This window comes from Periplaneta americana, chromosome 6, assembly GCF_040183065.1.
Source record: "Periplaneta americana isolate PAMFEO1 chromosome 6, P.americana_PAMFEO1_priV1, whole genome shotgun sequence".
NCBI classification, from domain to species: Eukaryota; Metazoa; Arthropoda; class Insecta; order Blattodea; family Blattidae; genus Periplaneta; species Periplaneta americana.
The window spans coordinates 29961466-29980818 of NC_091122.1; the positions used below are offsets into that span (position 1 = coordinate 29961466).

At 40.8% G+C, this 19353-nt stretch overlaps 1 long non-coding RNA gene across 1 annotated transcript in view; it reads left to right on the plus strand.

Annotated features, from left to right (window-relative positions):
• Window positions 1-15269, plus strand: part of LOC138701173 (uncharacterized) — a 255619-nt gene extending 240350 nt beyond the window's left edge. Inside the window, exon 4 of the long non-coding RNA XR_011332471.1 lies at window positions 13292-15269. This is a non-coding gene — a long non-coding RNA (uncharacterized lncRNA). The remainder of the gene's footprint in view (window positions 1-13291) is intronic.
• Window positions 15270-19353: the final 4084 nt, after the last annotated feature.

Genomic DNA, 19353 nt, shown 5'->3' on the forward strand with positions numbered 1-19353 from the left:
TCGAGGAGCTCTATTCAACGCACTCGTCGGATTTTTTCTCAGTACACGTGTTGCGAGGTTATGGCGGCTAGAATGTCGGCGGAATGGGGGTTTAACCCCTTCCTCTTTTTTTCTCGACAATCAGTTTGTGCTCGCGATTCCCATTTTGATGCTATCGTGTAAGAAGTAAGTCAAGGGGGAATACGGGGCCGCAACCCGTTCCTCTATATGGCCATTATTTCCGGAATAAAGACCCAAATATTTTAGGTACCCAAAAAGATAAGGCTAGAAAAAATTGCGACGGTTTTTCTGGATTTTAACGGTGATTATTACTGACCATGCGAGGATGCTACAGCTAAAATGGCGGGTCTCTAATCCGCTCCGTTCTCCTTGTGTAGAGAATGTTCTGTTTTGGAAGGTCAAAATGACCATTTTTTCAAATTTTGCCGGACTCTCCCGTCCAAACGCACGGAGATAGAGAGTTGTCCTTTACACTAGAGATAGAGTTCGAGGAGCTCTATTCAACGCACTCGTCGGATTTTTTCTCAGTACACGTATCGAGGGGTTATGGCGGCTAGAATGTCGGCGGAATGGGAGTTTAAACCCTTCCCCTTTTTTTTCTCGAAAATCAGTTTGTTCTCGCGATTCCCATTTTGATGTTATCGTGTAAGAAGTAAGTCAACGGGGAATACAAAGGCGCATCTCGTTCCATGCTCTGCCCATTATTTCCGGAATTAGGGACCCAACTATTTTAGGTACCCAAAAAAATAAGGCTAGAAAAAAGTCCGACGGATTTGCTGCATTTTAGCGGTGATTATTACTTACCATGCGAGGATGTTACAGCAAAAAATGGCGGGCCTCTAAACCGCTCCGATCTCCTACTGTAAAGAAAGTTCTGTTTTGGAAGTTCAAAATGACCATTTTTTTAAATTTTGCCGGACTCTCCCGTCCAAACGCAAGGGGATACAGAGTTGTCCTTTACACTAGAGATAGAGTTCGAGGAGCTCTATTCAACGCACTCGTCGGATTTTTTCTCAGTACACGTATTGAGGGGTTATGGCGGCTAGAATGTCGGCGGATTGGGGGTTTAAACCCCTCCCCTTTTTTTCTCGACAATCAGTTTGTGCTCGCGATTCCCATTTTGATGCTATCGTGTAAGAAGTAAGTCAAGGGGGAATACAGGGCCGCAACCCGTTCCTCGCTATGGCTATTATTTTCGGAATTAGAGACCCAAATATTTTAGGTACCCCAAAAAATAAGGCAGGAAAAAAGTGCGAAGGATTTCCTGGATTTTAGCGGTGTTTATTACTGATCTTGCGAGGATGCTACAGCTAAAATGACGGGTCTCTAAACTGCTCCTTTCTCCTTGTGTAGAGAAAGTTCTGTTTTCGAAGGTCAAAATGACCATTTTTTGAAATTTTGCCGGACTCTCCCGTCCAAACGCTCGGGGATAGAAAGTTGTCCTTTTGCACTAGAGATAGAGTTCGAGGAGCTCTATTCAACGCACTCGTCGGATTTTTTCTCAGTACACGTATTGCGGGGTTATGGGGGCTAGAATGTCGGCGGAATGGGGGTTTAAACCCCTCCCTTTTTTTCTCGACAATCAGTTTGTGCTCGCGATTCCCATTTTGATGCTATCGTGTAAGAAGTAAGTCAAGGGGGAATACAGGGCCGCATCTCGTTCCTCGCTCTGGCCATTATTTTCGGAATTAGAGACCCAAATATTTTAGGAACCCAAAAAGATAAGGCGGAAAAAAAGTGCGACGGATTTCCTGGATTTTAGCGGTGATTATTACTGACCATGCGAGGATGCTACAGCTAAAATATCGGGTCTCTAAACTCTTCCGTTCTCCTTGTGTATAGAAAGTTCTGTTTTGGAAGGTCACAATGACCATTTTTTGAAATTTTGCCTGACTCTCCCGTCCAAACGCACGGGGATAGAGAGTTGTCCTTTACACTAGAGATAGAGTTCGAGGAGCTCTATTCAACGCACTCGTCGGATTTTTTCTCAGTACACGTATTGCGAGGTTATGGGGGCTAGAATGTCGGCGGAATGGGGGTTTAAACCCCTCCCCTTTTTTTCTCGACAATCAGTTTGTGCTCGCGATTCCCATTTTGATGCTATCGTGTAAGAAGTAAGTCAAGGGGGAATACAGGGCCGCAACCCGTTCCTCGCTATGGCCATTATTTTCGGAATTAGAGACCCAAATATTTTAGGTACCCCAAAAAATAAGGCAGGAAAAAAGTGCGAAGGATTTCCTGGATTTTAGCGGTGATTATTACTGACCTTGCGAGGATGCTACAGCTAAAATGACGGGTCTCTAAACTGCTCCTTTCTCATTGTGTAGAGAAAGTTCTGTTTTCGAAGGTCAAAATGACCATTTTTTGAAATTTTGCCGGACTCTCCCGTCCAAACGCACGGGGATAGAGAGTTGTCCTTTACACTAGAGATAGAGTTCGAGGAGCTCTATTCAACGCACTCGTCGGATTTTTTCTCAGTACACGTGTTGCGAGGTTATGGCGGCTAGAATGTCGGCGGAATGGGGGTTTAACCCCTTCCTCTTTTTTTCTCGACAATCAGTTTGTGCTCGCGATTCCCATTTTGATGCTATCGTGTAAGAAGTAAGTCAAGGGGGAATACGGGGCCGCAACCCGTTCCTCTATATGGCCATTATTTCCGGAATAAAGACCCAAATATTTTAGGTACCCAAAAAGATAAGGCTAGAAAAAATTGCGACGGTTTTTCTGGATTTTAACGGTGATTATTACTGACCATGCGAGGATGCTACAGCTAAAATGGCGGGTCTCTAATCCGCTCCGTTCTCCTTGTGTAGAGAATGTTCTGTTTTGGAAGGTCAAAATGACCATTTTTTCAAATTTTGCCGGACTCTCCCGTCCAAACGCACGGGGATAGAGAGTTGTCCTTTACACTAGAGATAGAGTTCGAGGAGCTCTATTCAACGCACTCGTCGGATTTTTTCTCAGTACACGTATCGAGGGCTTATGGCGGCTAGAATGTCGGCGGAATGGGAGTTTAAACCCTTCCCCTTTTTTTTCTCGAAAATCAGTTTGTTCTCGCGATTCCCATTTTGATGTTATCGTGTAAGAAGTAAGTCAACGGGGAATACAAAGGCGCATCTCGTTCCATGCTCTGCCCATTATTTCCGGAATTAGGGACCCAACTATTTTAGGTACCCAAAAAAATAAGGCTAGAAAAAAGTCCGACGGATTTGCTGCATTTTAGCGGTGATTATTACTGACCATGCGAGGATGTTACAGCAAAAAATGGCGGGCCTCTAAACCGCTCCGTTCTCCTACTGTAAAGAAAGTTCTGTTTTGGAAGTTCAAAATGACCATTTTTTTAAATTTTGCCGGACTCTCCCGTCCAAACGCAAGGGGATACAGAGTTGTCCTTTACACTAGAGATAGAGTTCGAGGAGCTCTATTCAACGCACTCGTCGGATTTTTTCTCAGTACACGTATTGAGGGGTTATGGCGGCTAGAATGTCGGCGGATTGGGGGTTTAAACCCCTCCCCTTTTTTTCTCGACAATCAGTTTGTGCTCGCGATTCCCATTTTGATGCTATCGTGTAAGAAGTAAGTCAAGGGATAATACAGGGCCGCATCTCGTTCCTCGCTCTGGCCATTATTTTCGGAATTAGAGACCCAAATATTTTAGGAACCCAAAAAAATAAGGCAGGAAGAAAGTGCGACGGATTTGCTGCATTTTAGCGGTGACTATTACTTTCCATGCGAGGATGTTACAGCAAAAAATGGCGGGCCTCTAAACCGCTCCGTTCTCCTAGTGTAAAGAAAGTTCTGTTTTGGAAGTTCAAAATGACCATTTTTTTTTAATTTTGCCGGACTCTCCCGTCCAAACGCAAGGGCATACAGAGTTGTGCTTTACACTAGAGATAGAGTTCGAGGAGCTCTATTCAACGCACTCGTCGGATTTTTTCTCAGTACACGTATTACGGGGTTATGGGGGCTAGAATGTCGGCGGACTGGGGGTTTAAACCCCTCCCCTTTTTTTCTCGACAATCAGTTTGTGCTCGCGATTCCCATTTAGATGCTATCGTGTAAGAAGTAAGTCAAGGGATAATACAGGGCCGCATCTCGTTCCTCGCTGTGGCCATTTTTTTCGGAATTAGAGACCCAAATATTTTAGGAACCCAAAAAAATAAGGCAGGAAAAAAGTGCGACGGATTTCCTGGATTTTAGCGGTGATTATTACTGACCATGCGAGGATGCTACAGCTAAAATGGCGGGTCTCTAAACTCTTCCGTTCTCCTTGTGTATTGAGAGTTCTGTTTTGGAAGGTCAAAATGACCATTTTTTGAAATTTTGCCGGACTCTCCCGTCCAAACGCACGGGGATAGAGAGTTGTCCTTTACACTAGAGATAGAGTTCGAGGAGCTCTATTCAACGCACTCGTCGGATTTTTTCTCAGTACACGTGTTGCGAGGTTATGGCGGCTAGAATGTCGGCGGAATGGGGGTTTAACCCCATCCTCTTTTTTTCTCGACAATCAGTTTGTGCTCGCGATTCCCATTTTGATGCTATCTTGTAAGAAGTAAGTGAAGGGGGAATACAGGGCCGCAACCCGTTCCTCTATATGGCCATTATTTCCGGAATAAAGATCCAAATATTTTAGGTACCCAAAAAGATAAGGCTAGAAAAAATTGCGACGGGTTTTCTGGATTTTAACGGTCATTATTACTGACCATGCGAGGATGCTACAGCTAAAATGGCGGGTTTCTTATCCGCTCCGTTCTCCTTGTGTAGAGAATGTTCTGTTTTGGAAGGTCAAAATGACCATTTTTTGAAATTTTGCCGGACTCTCCCGTCCAAACGCACGGGTATAGAGAGTTGTCCTTTACACTAGAGATAAAGTTCGAGGAGCTCCATTCAACGCACTCGTCGGATTTTTTCTCAGTACACGTATTGCGGGGTTATGGGGGCTAGAATGTCGGCGGAATGGGGGTTTAAACCCCGCCCCTTTTTTTTTCGACAATCAATTTGTGCTCGCGATTCCCATTTAGATGCTATCGTGTAAGAAGTAAGTCAAGGGGGAATACAGGGCCGAATCTCGTTCCTCGCTCTGGCCATTATTTTCGGAATTAGAGACCCAAATATTTTAGGAACCCAAAAAAATAAGGCAGGAAAAAAGTGCGACGGATTTCCTGTATTTTAGCGGTGATTATTACTGACCATGCGATGATGCTACAGCTAAAATGGCGGGTCTCTAAAGTGCTCCTTTCTCCTTGTGTAGAGAAAGTTCTGTTTTCGAAGGTCAAAATGACCATTTTTTGAAAATTTGCCGGACTCTCCCGTCCAAACGCAACGGGATACAGAGTTGTCCTTTACACTAGAGATGGAGTTCGAGGAGCTCTATTCAACGCACTCGTCGGATTTTTTCTCAGTACACGTGTTGCGAGGTTATGGCGGCTAGAATGTCGGCGGAAAGGGGGTTTAACCCCTTCCTCTTTTTTTCTCGACAATCAGTTTGTGCTCGCGATTCCCATTTTGATGCTATCGTGTAAGAAGTAAGTCAAGGGAGAATACAGGGCCGCAACCCGTTCCTCGCTATGGCCATTATTTTCGGAATTAGAGACCCAAATATTTTAGGTACCCCAAAAAATAAGGCAGGAAAAAAGTGCGAAGGATTTCCTGGATTTTAGCGGTGTTTATTACTGACCTTGCGAGGATGCTACATCTAAAATGACGGGTCTCTAAACTGCTCCTTTCTCCTTGTGTAGAGAAAGTTCTGTTTTCGAAGGTCAAAATGACCATTTTTTGAAATTTTGCCTGACTCTCCCGTCCAAACGCACGGGGATAGAGAGTTGTCCTTTACACTAGAGATAGAGTTCGAGGAGCTCTATTCAACGCACTCGTCTGATTTTTTCTCAGTACACGTATTACGGGGTTATGGGGGCTAGAATGTCGGCGGATTGGGGGTTTAATCCCCTCCCCTTTTTCTCGACAATCAGTTTGTGCTCGCGATTCCCATTTTGATGCTATCGTGTAAGAAGTAAGTCAAGGGATAATACAGGGCCGCATCTCGTTCCTCGCTGTGGTCATTTTTTTCGGAATTAGAGACCCAAATATTTTAGGAACCCAAAAAATAAGGCAGGAAAAAAGTGCGACGGATTTCCTGGATTTTAGCGGTGATTATTACTGACCATGCGAGGATGCTACAGCTAAAATGGCGGGTCTCTAAGCTCTTCCGTTCTCCTTGTGTATAGAGAGTTCTGTTTTGGAAGGTCAAAATGACCATTTTTTGAAATTTTGCCGGACTCTCCCGTCCAAACGCACGGGGATACAGAGTTGTCCTTTACACTAGAGATAGAGTTCGAGGAGCTCTATTCAACGCACTCGTCGGATTTTTTCTCAGTACACGTATTGAGGGGTTATGGCGGCTAGAATGTCGGCGGATTGGGGGTTTAAACCCCTCCCCTTTTTTTCTCGACAATCAGTTTGTGCTCGCGATTCCCATTTTGATGCTATCGTGTAAGAAGTAAGTCAAGGGATAATACAGGGCCGCATCTCGTTCCTCGCTCTGGCCATTATTTTCGGAATTAGAGACCCAAATATTTTAGGAACCCAAAAAAATAAGGCAGGAAGAAAGTGCGACGGATTTGCTGCATTTTAGCGGTGACTATTACTTTCCATGCGAGGATGTTACAGCAAAAAATGGCGGGCCTCTAAACCGCTCCGTTCTCCTAGTGTAAAGAAAGTTCTGTTTTGGAAGTTCAAAATGACCATTTTTTTTTTAATTTTGCCGGACTCTCCCGTCCAAACGCAAGGGCATACAGAGTTGTGCTTTACACTAGAGATAGAGTTCGAGGAGCTCTATTCAACGCACTCGTCGGATTTTTTCTCAGTACACGTATTACGGGGTTATGGGGGCTAGAATGTCGGCGGATTGGGGGTTTAATCCCCTCCCCTTTTTTTCTCGACAATCAGTTTGTGCTTGCGATTCCCATTTTGATGCTATCGTGTAAGAAGTAAGTCAAGGGTTAATACAGGGCCGCATCTCGTTCCTCGCTGTGGCCATTATTTTCGGAATTAGAGACCCAAATATTTTAGGAACCCAAAAAATAAGGCAGGAAAGAAGTGCGACGGATTTCCTGGATTTTAGCGGTGATTATTACTGACCATGCGAGGATGCTACAGCTAAAATGGCGGGTCTCTAAGCTCTTCCGTTCTCCTTGTGTATAGAGAGTTCTGTTTTGGAAGGTCAAAATGACCATTTTTTGAAATTTTGCCGGACTCTCCCGTCCAAACGCACGGGGATAGAGAGTTGTCCTTTACACTAGAGATAGGGTTCGAGGAGCTCTATTCAACGCACTCTTCGGATTTTTTCTCAGTACACGTATTGAGGGGTTATGGCGGCTAGAATGTCGGCGGAATGGGGGTTAACCCTCCCCTTTTTTTCTCGACAATCAGTTTGTGCTCGCGATTCCCATTTTGATGGTATCGTGTAAGAAGTAAGTCAAGGGGGAATACAGGGCCGCATCTCGTTCCTCGCTCTGGCCATTATTTTCGGAATTAGAGACCCAAATATTTTAGGAACCCAAAAAAAAATGGCAGGAAGAAAGTGCGACGGATTTCCTGGATTTTAGAGGTGATTATTACTGACCATGCGAGGATGCTACAGCTAAAATGGCGGGTCTCTAAACTGTTCCGTTCTCCTTGTGTATAGAAAGTTCTGTTTTGGAAGGTCAAAATGACCATTTTTTGAAATTTTGCCTGACTCTCCCGTCCAAACGCACGGGGATAGAGAGTTGTCCTTTACACTAGAGATAGAGTTCGAGGAGCTCTATTCAACGCACTCGTCGGATTTTTTCTCAGTACACGTATTGAGGGGTTATGGCGGCTAGAATGTCGGCGGATTGGGGGTTTAAACCCCTCCCCTTTTTTTCTCGACAATCAGTTTGTGCTCGCGATTCCCATTTTGATGCTATCGTGTAAGAAGTAAGTCAAGGGATAATACAGGGCCGCATCTCGTTCCTCGCTCTGGCCATTATTTTCGGAATTAGAGACCCAAATATTTTAGGAACCCAAAAAAATAAGGCAGGAAGAAAGTGCGACGGATTTGCTGCATTTTAGCGGTGACTATTACTTTCCATGCGAGGATGTTACAGCAAAAAATGGCGGGCCTCTAAACCGCTCCGTTCTCCTAGTGTAAAGAAAGTTCTGTTTTGGAAGTTCAAAATGACCATTTTTTTTAATTTTGCCGGAATCTCCCGTCCAAACGCAAGGGGATACAGAGTTGTGCTTTACACTAGAGATAGAGTTCGAGGAGCTCTATTCAACGCACTCGTCGGATTTTTTCTCAGTACACGTATTGCGGGGTTATGGGGGCTAGAATGTCGGCGGAATGGGGGGTTAAACCCCGCCCCTTTTTTTCTCGACAATCAATTTGTGCTCGCGATTCCCATTTTGATGCTATCGTGTAAGAAGTAAGTCAAGGGGGAATACAGGGCCGCATCTCGTTCCTCGCTCTGGCCATTATTTTCGGAATTAGAGACCCAAATATTTTAGGAACCCAAAAAAATAAGGCAGGAAAAAAGTGCGACGGATTTCCTGGATTTTAGCGATGATTATTACTGACCATGCGATGATGCTACAGCTAAAATGGCGGGTCTCTAAAGTGCTCCTTTCTCCATGTGTAGAGAAAGTTCTGTTCTCGAAGGTCAAAATGACCATTTTTTGAAATTTTGCCTGACTCTCCCGTCCAAACGCACGGGGATAGAGAGTTGTCCTTTACACTAGAGATAGAGTTCGAGTAGCTCTATTCAACGCACTCGTCGGATTTTTTCTCAGTACACGTATTGCGGGGTTATGGGGGCTAGAATGTCGGCGGAATGGGGGTTTAACCCCTTCCTCTTTTTTTCTCGACAATCAGTTTGTGCTCGCGATTCCCATTTTGATGCTATCGTGTAAGAAGTAAGTCAAGGGGGAATACGGGGCCGCAACCCGTTCCTCTATATGGCCATTATTTCCGGAATAAAGACCCAAATATTTTAGGTACCCAAAAAGATAAGGCTAGAAAAAATTGCGACGGTTTTTCTGGATTTTAACGGTGATTATTACTGACCATGCGAGGATGCTACAGCTAAAATGGCGGGTCTCTAATCCGCTCCGTTCTCCTTGTGTAGAGAATGTTCTGTTTTGGAAGGTCAAAATGACCATTTTTTGAAATTTTGCCGGACTCTCCCGTCCAAACGCACGGGGATAGATAGTTGTCCTTTACACTAGAGATAGAGTTCGAGGAGCTCTATTCAACGCACTCGTCGGATTTTTTCTCAGTACACGTATTACGGGGTTATGGGGGCTAGAATGTCGGCGGATTGGGGGTTTAAACCCCTCCCCTTTTTTTCTCGACAATCAATTTGTGCTCGCGATTACCATTTTGATGTTATCGTGTAAGAAGTAAGTCAAGGGATAACACAGGGCCGCATCTCGTTCCTCGCTCTGGCCATTATTTTCGGAATTAGAGACCCAAATATTTTAGGAACCCAAAAAAATAAGGCAGGAAAAAAGTGCGACGGATTTCCTGGATTTTAGCGGTGATTATTACTGACCATGCGAGGATGCTACAGCTAAAATGGCGGGTCTCTAAACTCTTCCGTTCTCCTTGTGTATAGAGAGTTCTGTTTTGGAAGGTCAAAATGACCATTTTTTGAAATTTTGCCGGACTCTCCCGTCCAAACGCACGGGGATAGAGAGTTGTCCTTTACACTAGAGATAGAGTTCGAGGAGCTCTATTCAACGCACTCGTCGGATTTTTTCTCAGTACACGTATTGAGGGGTTATGGCGGCTAGAATGTCGGCGGAATGGGAGTTTAAACCCTTCCCCTTTTTTTTCTCGAAAATCAGTTTGTTCTCGCGATTCCCATTTTGATGTTATCGTGTAAGAAGTAAGTCAACGGGGAATACAAAGGCGCATCTCGTTCCATGCTCTGCCCATTATTTCCGGAATTAGGGACCCAACTATTTTAGGTACCCAAAAAAATAAGGCTAGAAAAAAGTCCGACGGATTTGCTGCATTTTAGCGGTGATTATTACTTACCATGCGAGGATGTTACAGCAAAAAATGGCGGGCCTCTAAACCGCTCCGTTCTCCTAGTGTAAAGAAAGTTCTGTTTTGGAAGTTCAAAATGACCATTTTTTTAAATTTTGCCGGACTCTCCCGTCCAAACGCAAGGGGATACAGAGTTGTCCTTTACACTAGAGATAGAGTTCGAGGAGCTCCATTCAACGCACTCGTCGGATTTTTTCTCATTACACGTGTTGCGAGGTTATGGCGGCTAGAATGTCGGCGGAATGGGGGTTTAACCCCATCCTCTTTTTTTCTCGACAATCAGTTTGTGCTCGCGTTTCCCATTTTGATGCTATCTTGTAAGAAGTAAGTCAAGGGGGAATACAGGGCCGCAACCCGTTCCTCTATATGGCCATTATTTCCGGAATAAAGACCCAAATATTTTAGGTACCCAAAAACATAAGGCTAGAAAAAATTGCGACGGTTTTTCCGGATTTTAACGGTGATTATTACTGACCATGCGAGGATGCTACAGCTAAAATGGCGGGTTTCTAATCCGCTCCGTTCTCCTTGTGTAGAGAATGTTCTGTTTTGGAAGGTCAAAATGACGATTTTTTTAAATTTTGCCGGACTCTCCCGTCCAAACGCACGGGGATAGAGAGTTGTCCTTTACACTAGAGATAAAGTTCGAGGAGCTCCATTCAACGCACTCGTCGGATTTTTTCTCAGTACACGTATTGCGGGGTTATGGGGGCTAGAATGTCGGCGGAATGGGGGTTTAAACCCCTCCCCTTTTTTTCTCGACAATCAGTTTGTGCTCGCGATTCCCATTTTGATGCTATCGTGTAAGAAGTAAGTCAAGTGGGAATACAGGGCTGCATCTCGTTCCTCGCTCTGGCCATTATTTTCGGAATTAGAGACCCAAATATTTTAGGTACCCCAAAAAATAAGGCAGGAAAAAAGTGCGAAGGATTTCCTGGATTTTAGCGGTGTTTATTACTGACCTTGCGAGGATGCTACAGCTAAAATGACGGGTCTGTAAACTGCTCCTTTCTCCTTGTGTAGAGAAAGTTCTGTTTTGGAAGGTCAAAATGACCATTTTTTGAAATTTTGCCTGACTCTCCCGTCCAAACGCACGGGGATAGAGAGTTGTCCTTTACACTAGAGATAGAGTTCGAGTAGCTCTATTCAACGCACTCGTCGGATTTTTTCTCAGTACACGTATTGCGGGGTTATGGGGGCTAGAATGTCGGCGGAATGGGGGTTTAACCCCTTCCTCTTTTTTTCTCGACAATCAGTTTGTGCTCGCGATTCCCATTTTGATGCTATCGTGTAAGAAGTAAGTCAAGGGGGTATACAGGGCCGCAACCCGTTCCTCCCTATGGCCATTATTTTCGGAATTAAAGACCCAAGTATTTTAGGAACCCAAAAAAATAAGGCAGGAAAAACGTGCGACGCTTTTCTGGATTTTAGCGGTGATTATTACTGACAATGCGAGGATGTTACAGCAAAAAATGGCGTTCTTCTAAACCACTCTGTTCTCCTAGTGTAAAGAAAGTTCTGTTTTTGAAGTTCAAAATGACCATTTTTTTAAATTTTGCCTGACTCTCCCGTCCAACCGCACGGGGATACAGAATTGTCCTTTACCCTAGAGATGTAGTTCGTTTTTTCTCAGTACACGTATTGCGGGGTTATGGCGGCTGGAATGTCGGCGGAATGGCGGTTTAAACCTTTCCTCTTTTTTTCTCGAAAATCAGTTTGCGCTCGGGATTTCCATTTTGATGCTATGGTGTAAGAAGTAAGTCAAGGGGGAATACAGGGCCGCAACCCGTTCCTCGCTGTGGCCATTATTTCCGGAAATAGAGACCCAGCTATTTTAGGTACCCATAATAATAAGGCTAGAAAAAAGTGCAACGGATTTGCTGGATGTTAGTGGTAAATATTACTGACCATGCGAGGATGCTACAGCAAAAATGACGGACCTCTAAACCGCTGCGTTCTCCTTTTGTAGAGAAAGTTCTGTTTTGGAAGGTCAAAATGACCATTTTTTGAAATTTTGCCTGACTCTCCCGTCCAAACGCACGGGGATAGAGAGTTGTCCTTTACACTAGAGATAGAGTTCGAGTAGCTCTATTCCACGTACTCGTCGGATTTTTTCTCAGTACACGTATTGCGGGGTTATGGCGGCTAGAATGTCGGCGGATTCGGGTTTAAACCCTTCCCCTTTTTTTCTCGAAAATCGGTTTGTGCTCGCGATTCCCATTTTGATGCTATCGTGTAAGAAGTAAGTCATGGCGGAATACAGGGCCGCATCTCGTTCCTCGCTCTGGCCATTATTTCCGGAATTAGAGACCCAAATATTTGAGGTACCCAATAAAATAAGGCTAGAAAAAAATGCGCCGGATTTTCTGCATTTTATCGGTGATTATTACTGACCATGCGAGTATGTTACAGCAAAAAATGGCGGGCCTCTAAACCGCTCCGTTCTCCTAGTGTAAAGAAAGTTCTGTTTGGAAGTTCAAAATGACCATTTTTTTAAATTTTGCCGGACTCTCCCGTCCAAACGCAAGGGGATAGAGAGTTGTCCTTTACACTAGAGATACAGTTCGAGGGGCTCTATTCAACGCACTCGTCGGATTTTTTCTCAGTACACGTATTGCGGGGTTATGGCGGCTAGAATGTCGGCGGAATGGGGGTTTAAACCCTTCCTCTTTTTTTCTCGAAAATCAGTTTGCCCTCGGTATTCCCATTTTGATGCTATCGTGTAAGAAGTAAGTCAAGGGAGAATACAGGGCCGCAACCCGTTCCTCGCTATGGCCATTATTTCCGGAATTAGAGACCCAAATATTTTAGGTACCCAAAAAGATAAGGCTAGAAAAAAGTGCGACGGATTTGCTGGATTTTAGCGGTGATTATTACTGACCATGCGATAATGCTACATCTAAAATGGCGGGTCTCTAAACTGCTCCGTTCGCCTTGTGTAGAGGAGGTTGTGTTTCGGAAGGTCAAAATGACAATTTTTTTTTAATTTGCCTGGGTGTCCCGGCCAAACGCGCGGGGATAGAGTGTTGTCCTTTTGCACTAAAGAAAGAGTACAAGGAGCTCTATTCAACGCACTCGTCGGGTTTCTTCTCAGTACACGTACTGCGGAGTTATGGAGGCTAGAATGTCGGCGGAATAGTGTTTTACTATTGCTATCACTACTGCTGCCTCTACCACTGTTATTGCTAGTACTAGTAGAACTAACTTTGGTTTTCTTTGCAGCTCCTGTTGGTCTGCAATCCTGAACTGACATTACCGGCTGAACATGCGATGACTCATCCTTACTTCAGTGACAGCAACCCAGCAACAAAAAGAGTGATCTCTGGGAATAGTGAATCTTGAGTACTGCCATTTCCCATAAGTATGTTCTTGAAATACAACTATATTCCACTATAAAACTATTCAAAGAACATTGTAGAAGTAACATAGATCGTTCGTAGATAGTTGCAGTGACTTGACTTTAAACTAAAGCACAGCAAAAATATAAACGAGGTACTACCTCGTTAAGGATTACATCATTTGTATGGACTATAGCTGTGAGAATTGACGGTATTGACTATTCTACCAGCCTTATACAATTTTCTGATTCTCTAAAGGTGAGCATTGGCTGTGTGACCAGTGAACAAGTGAGAACATTTAAGACAGATGTGTTTTTCCATTAGTATTTAAATTCCTTTTCATACAATTTGATACGATGTAAATGTGAAAAGTAGTTTTCAGTAGTGTATGAGGTGGTTGAGCCTTGGAAAAGTCATCCTGTGTCGATAACACTCTACCGTATCATGTGTATTATGAGTGAGAAGTGTATTGTTTGTCGTTTTCTGTACTGTTGAAGGAGTTTTATGTAGTTACTGCAGAGGTCTCCAAAAAGCGTATCGTCATTCGTGCTCTCGATGCTGCCCGCCGAACACAGTGTGATGTAAGGCTAGAGAAGGGGAAGAGACTCGTACTTTAACAGATAGGAGCGACCAGTGGGGGATCGCGGTAACGATCTGTTTAAATTTACAAATAATAACATCAAAAGAATAAGAAATATACGTTTCTGTTCTATGGTGCCTTTCAGGGCCTGGAAAATATCTTCTCCAGTTGTATTTTGTAATTACATCTAGAGGACATTCAGACACAGTAAAATGTTCATTAACTCCTCGGATGAAAATGGCTAGGTGAGCTTTGTTATTTCTATCTGTGGTTTCGTGCAATGCAAGTGAGTCAGCTGCAAACAATTGTGGTTTCGACTTCAGATTCAATTACATTTGCAGTCTTGAAATTCCTTCTCCGAACTGTAATTGGAAACATTTTAATTTTCTTAAACTTTGACTTTGTTCTGGACACAGTATTTTAGTAACGTCCTGTATGCACGATTTTACAAATGATGCTTATGTAAAGGGCTTCATTGATTTTCAAATATTCCAAGCTAAAACATAGCTAGCAAAAGCTTTTTTGTTTAAGACTGAGGACACGTGTGTGATTTGTGTTTGTATTTTCTTGTTTTATATTTATCAAAATATTTGTAGGCCTACGCATTTCACCTAAAATTAAACGAAAAACTATATGTTTGTCATGCGGAACTGAGTGTAAACGTATTGTAATGTACTGATTATTATGTATAACCAACAGTCATACAGATAGACCCAAAATAAATTATTTTCACATGTCCAACATGCCTGTAATTGTATGATATTGTTTGTGAAGAGTCGAGTATTGTCGTCGCATGTTGAATTTTAACACACCCTTAAGAATTTTCGAACAAATTAAGCATTTCACATCTTCCCACTAACTCAAAAAAAAATTCTCTTCCTATTCATCCTTGAATGTACTACGTCCATGATTAGAAGGCATTGTGAAAAGGTGGAACACGCCGACCAACACAATGATAATGGCAGTCCACCACTGCTCTTCGTTTACGCATAAACATTGAGTACAGTACAGGTGGGGATGGGTGAGGCGGAGCGCGCTCATTACGTACTGGCTTCGGTTCCGTTCAGGGGCTTACTCGCGAGTACATTTTGGAGACGTCTGAGTTACTATGTTATGCGACTGAACAAGAGTACAGTATGTTATCTATTGCCTATTCGAATAGGAGATTGTGTCCAAAAACTTTCTTCCCTCCTTCCATTTCACTACAAATACTTCGTGGTCTTAATGAGGAACACTAAAACTCTATACCAATAAAGACGTATAAAATATAATAAGAAATCAGTATTATTTCATATCTTTTTATTTTTACCCACTTCCAATGTTAGGTAGCAGTATTTTTATTGCAGAATTGGCCGCATAAATTAAAAGATACATAGGCCAATTTTAAGTAAGTTAGACGTAATTTACGTCATGTATAAAATAGTAATATACGTTACAAGAGCGGTATGTTGACGTTTATTACATACCTGAAAGACGAATTTCTAATTAGTTGCAATGAAATCTCCATGTTGGTTTCTGTTTAATGACGCCAACTTCGGAACACCAAAATATCATTCTTCCACATTGTTGCTGTAAAATGTTTTCTGTGTTTACTATACTCCAGCAGGCCGTGATATACGTCTCGGCCTTTTTTTTCCTCCAGTCTATAAATGCGAACTTAAAACAAACGGTAAGGTTATGTAATGATTTATTTTTCATTTTAATAATTTAACAATATTATTTATATAACATATTGCAGTAATAACATAGGCATCTGTAATCTCGTTGATTTTTTCACGGCTTCCTTAATGTTACTTGTATCAGGAATGCAATAAGTTTCATGGAGTAATAGACTTTACTTAATTTTTGCAAATATTTAAAAACAATAATTAACATTGCAATTTAGGTGAAATTGCAGTGGTAAGTTTCCAATTTATAATTATTACTATGTTAAACGTCTCTAAAAATAATATGTTAAAAGCTTAAAGCAGTAAAATGAATGTCGCGCTTAAGCGGTAAGAAGAGGGAAATTGTTATGTGTGTTACGTTGGGAATACTGAATGTGGTATTTCACACTTACCGCATATTGGTTCTGTGCGTAAAACAAGCAAATACGCACGATCTCGCACATACTAATTTTTACATGATTCCTATGCGGCATAAATTGTTTTAATGGAAGTAAATTAAGGTGGGTGCTCCTGTTAAGGCCATGTTCCTGATATGGCCACCCCCCTATTGTGATTTAGTTAACCAAAAAATCCGCTAAATTGCAGCAGCATCCAGTGAAAGGGCATCCTGGTATGGTATGTATGGCAATATGGCGTCAGTTGCCTGTTTTGCGGTTTTCATGTGACCTCATCTTATTTTTCTCTGGTAAGTCTCCTTTGTTTTATGCATGTTTATCAAAGACTTTTTTCATAAAAACCATCGTACTCTATTCAGCTTTTAATGTTCTGTTGATTGGTGTTGTAGTTGATGGCATATCTTTTACGAGTTGTTCATAATCAAACGATTTTCGTGAAAGCTTACCTGCTCCTGAAATGACCATATCAAATGCACCATGGCCATATCAAGTTCATTTCACTTTTATTTTTTCACCTGACAAATTTACATGCCTTATAGCTGGGATTACGCAAAAATTTTGTATTTTAAGAAAAACAACTTAATTGTTTATGGAAAAACCTGTTTTGACTACACTTTTGAATTATAAAAAAGATTATTAAGTGTCATTTTTATTCATTTTACACCAAAATTATTTAATTTTAACACAACTGTGCTATCAAACTGAAAACAATCACGATTTGTAGAACGTGGAACAAGGGTGGCCATACCATGTGCACATGTTCCTGATATGGCCACTAGGTAGACTTTTGGAATTTGGGACTTTTTTTGGACAATTAAAGATATTTTTATGGGGAAAGGAAATTGTTTTAAGAAAGTCCATTAGACTGAGAACGAGTAAGAAAAAAGTGGTTTACTTTTTTTTTCAAAATGGCGGCTAGAAAAATTCTCAAACCTTAGCATGGCCATATCAGGGACACCTACCTTAATAGGAAGCTGTCGTGATACAATTGATAAGCTTTTATTTTAAATAGTTTCACTTATAATCAGAGAAATGAAAATAATTTGAGTGATGAAATGTGATGTATACACATGGCGTTAAGAAAAAATGTCTAATATTTTGAGATGTGGTAGTATTCCTAAAACCAACAAAAAAGTTTGGTCCTAAAATTAATAGATTTGAAGGAACAAGGACTGTGAAATTTAGTCTCTTAGTTCTCCTTTTAGAAAAAAATAATCTCACACAAACAGTCCTTTTTGGCAATTTTTCGACAGAATAGATTAAATAGAATAGATGCAATAGAGAGAGAGACCAGGGCTAGCTATTCAAGTGAAGTACATAGTGTCAATTTTACAGCACTACTTGACTTGCGAAACGTATCGTCATTGCTTCTGTTGAAGCAGCCATCCCTGCAAAGGTAAGTTAGCTGGCTCAATATTATTTTACCAGAAGTACTGTATACTCTATTATACATTCACAAAGTTGAAAAGTTGTTTTTCAGACACTACGTATTCTTTTGTCTCCTGACCAATTTAATGTACTAGCCGTACCCGTGCGCTCCGCTGCACCTGTTAGAAATAAATATAAAGTAATTACATAACTAAAATAGGACGTTTGATCCAGGGAACATTCGTGTTTGATAGAAGGATAAATCGTTTAATATGTTACTTATTTATTCGCTCGATTTCATACTCTCTCTCGCTATCATAATATTAATACTCGATCACAACGCGATAACACGCTAGAAATTCCACTTCACACATCGTCTCTGTATTCCTCATCCTTCACTGTTGCTACCTCTCGTCACTGGAACTCTCTGCCGCCTGAAGTCAAGGGCTGCCGAACATTGAATTCTTTCAAATCCAAGTTAGAAAATTATCTTATGACGAGTTGCCAAACTAACTTACTATTATGACAAGTGTTGTATTGCATGTTTCCACGTATTCACATTTTTTTATGTTCTAATGATATTCAACTTATTTTATATTTTTGTTTTCATATTTTCCGATAATGTTATATTTCTAATGTGATAAGTTGAGCTATATATAATCTTAATTTTCCTTATTGTGTGTACTTAGAAATATTGTATTCACTGTTTACTTTGTACTGCACTATTTTATTACTACTATTAGTATTATTATTATTATTATTATTATTATTATTATTATCATTATTACTATTCTTATTTTTTATTTTTATTATTATTATTATTATTATGAATAATTTTTTTTTGTATGCCTCATTTATTTTGACCTGCTGTTCACATATTATTATGCTTTTTTCTTTCTTTCTGTATGTTATATATTATGTCTGATTTCTTCTTATTTGTTGTTTATATTTTATTATTATTATTATCTTATTCAGTTTTGTGTGTAAAATTGTAGTGTAATTTGTAAATTTGTAGTGTTTTTGTAACGCAGTCTTTACTCCTGGTTGAGTGTTAGAGAAGGCCGTATGGCCTTAACTCTGCCAGGTTAAACAAATCATTATTATTATTATTATTATTATTATTATTATTATTATTATTATTATTATTATTAATTTAAATTGTATTTAAATAATTAAAATGCGGTCATTTTGGTCCAGAGAGCAATCATTTGGTGCAATGACAATTCCTTTAACATGGTTCTTAATTGTTATTACATAGTTTACCATAGTTTAATGAAGATTGACATATCATTTAGTTTTAATGTGTATACTTTATATTACTTGCTTATGTTTCAGAAGTTACTGTAATAACACTGTAGAATTATGTCCATCTAGAGAAACTACACTTTCCAATGGTGAAATGATAATTAAACAATTTATTAGCTTCCGATACTACTTCATACAAACACAGAAACATTCTCTTAGGCTATGTTTAATAGCTTTCGATTGTTGTTGTCCAAGGCCCCTTATAGAGGAAGTCATTTGTTTTTATTTCAGTACAGCGCCTTAGATGGCATTGTTATTGTAATTTTAAAACTCATTTATCTCATTAAATATCAGTCCTATCAAAATTTTGTATAGAATAAAACTTATCGGAAATTATTTTGCAGAACTTTTGTTATGTAACATTTTTCATGAAAATCAATAATAAGCGAGATATTTCGATTTATTTAATTCAGGGCCCCTTATAACCCCCTTTTAAATAAAGTATTTTGAATGCCATATAGCCTAAAATCTAAGTTACAACGAACTTAATTTATATTCCAATTTTCATATAAATCGGTTCAGCCATTATCGCTTGAAAAGGTAACAAACATTCAGACAGACAGACATACAAACAAAAATTAAAAAAAAAAAAAAGCGATTTTCGGTTTCAGGATGGTTAATTATACATGTC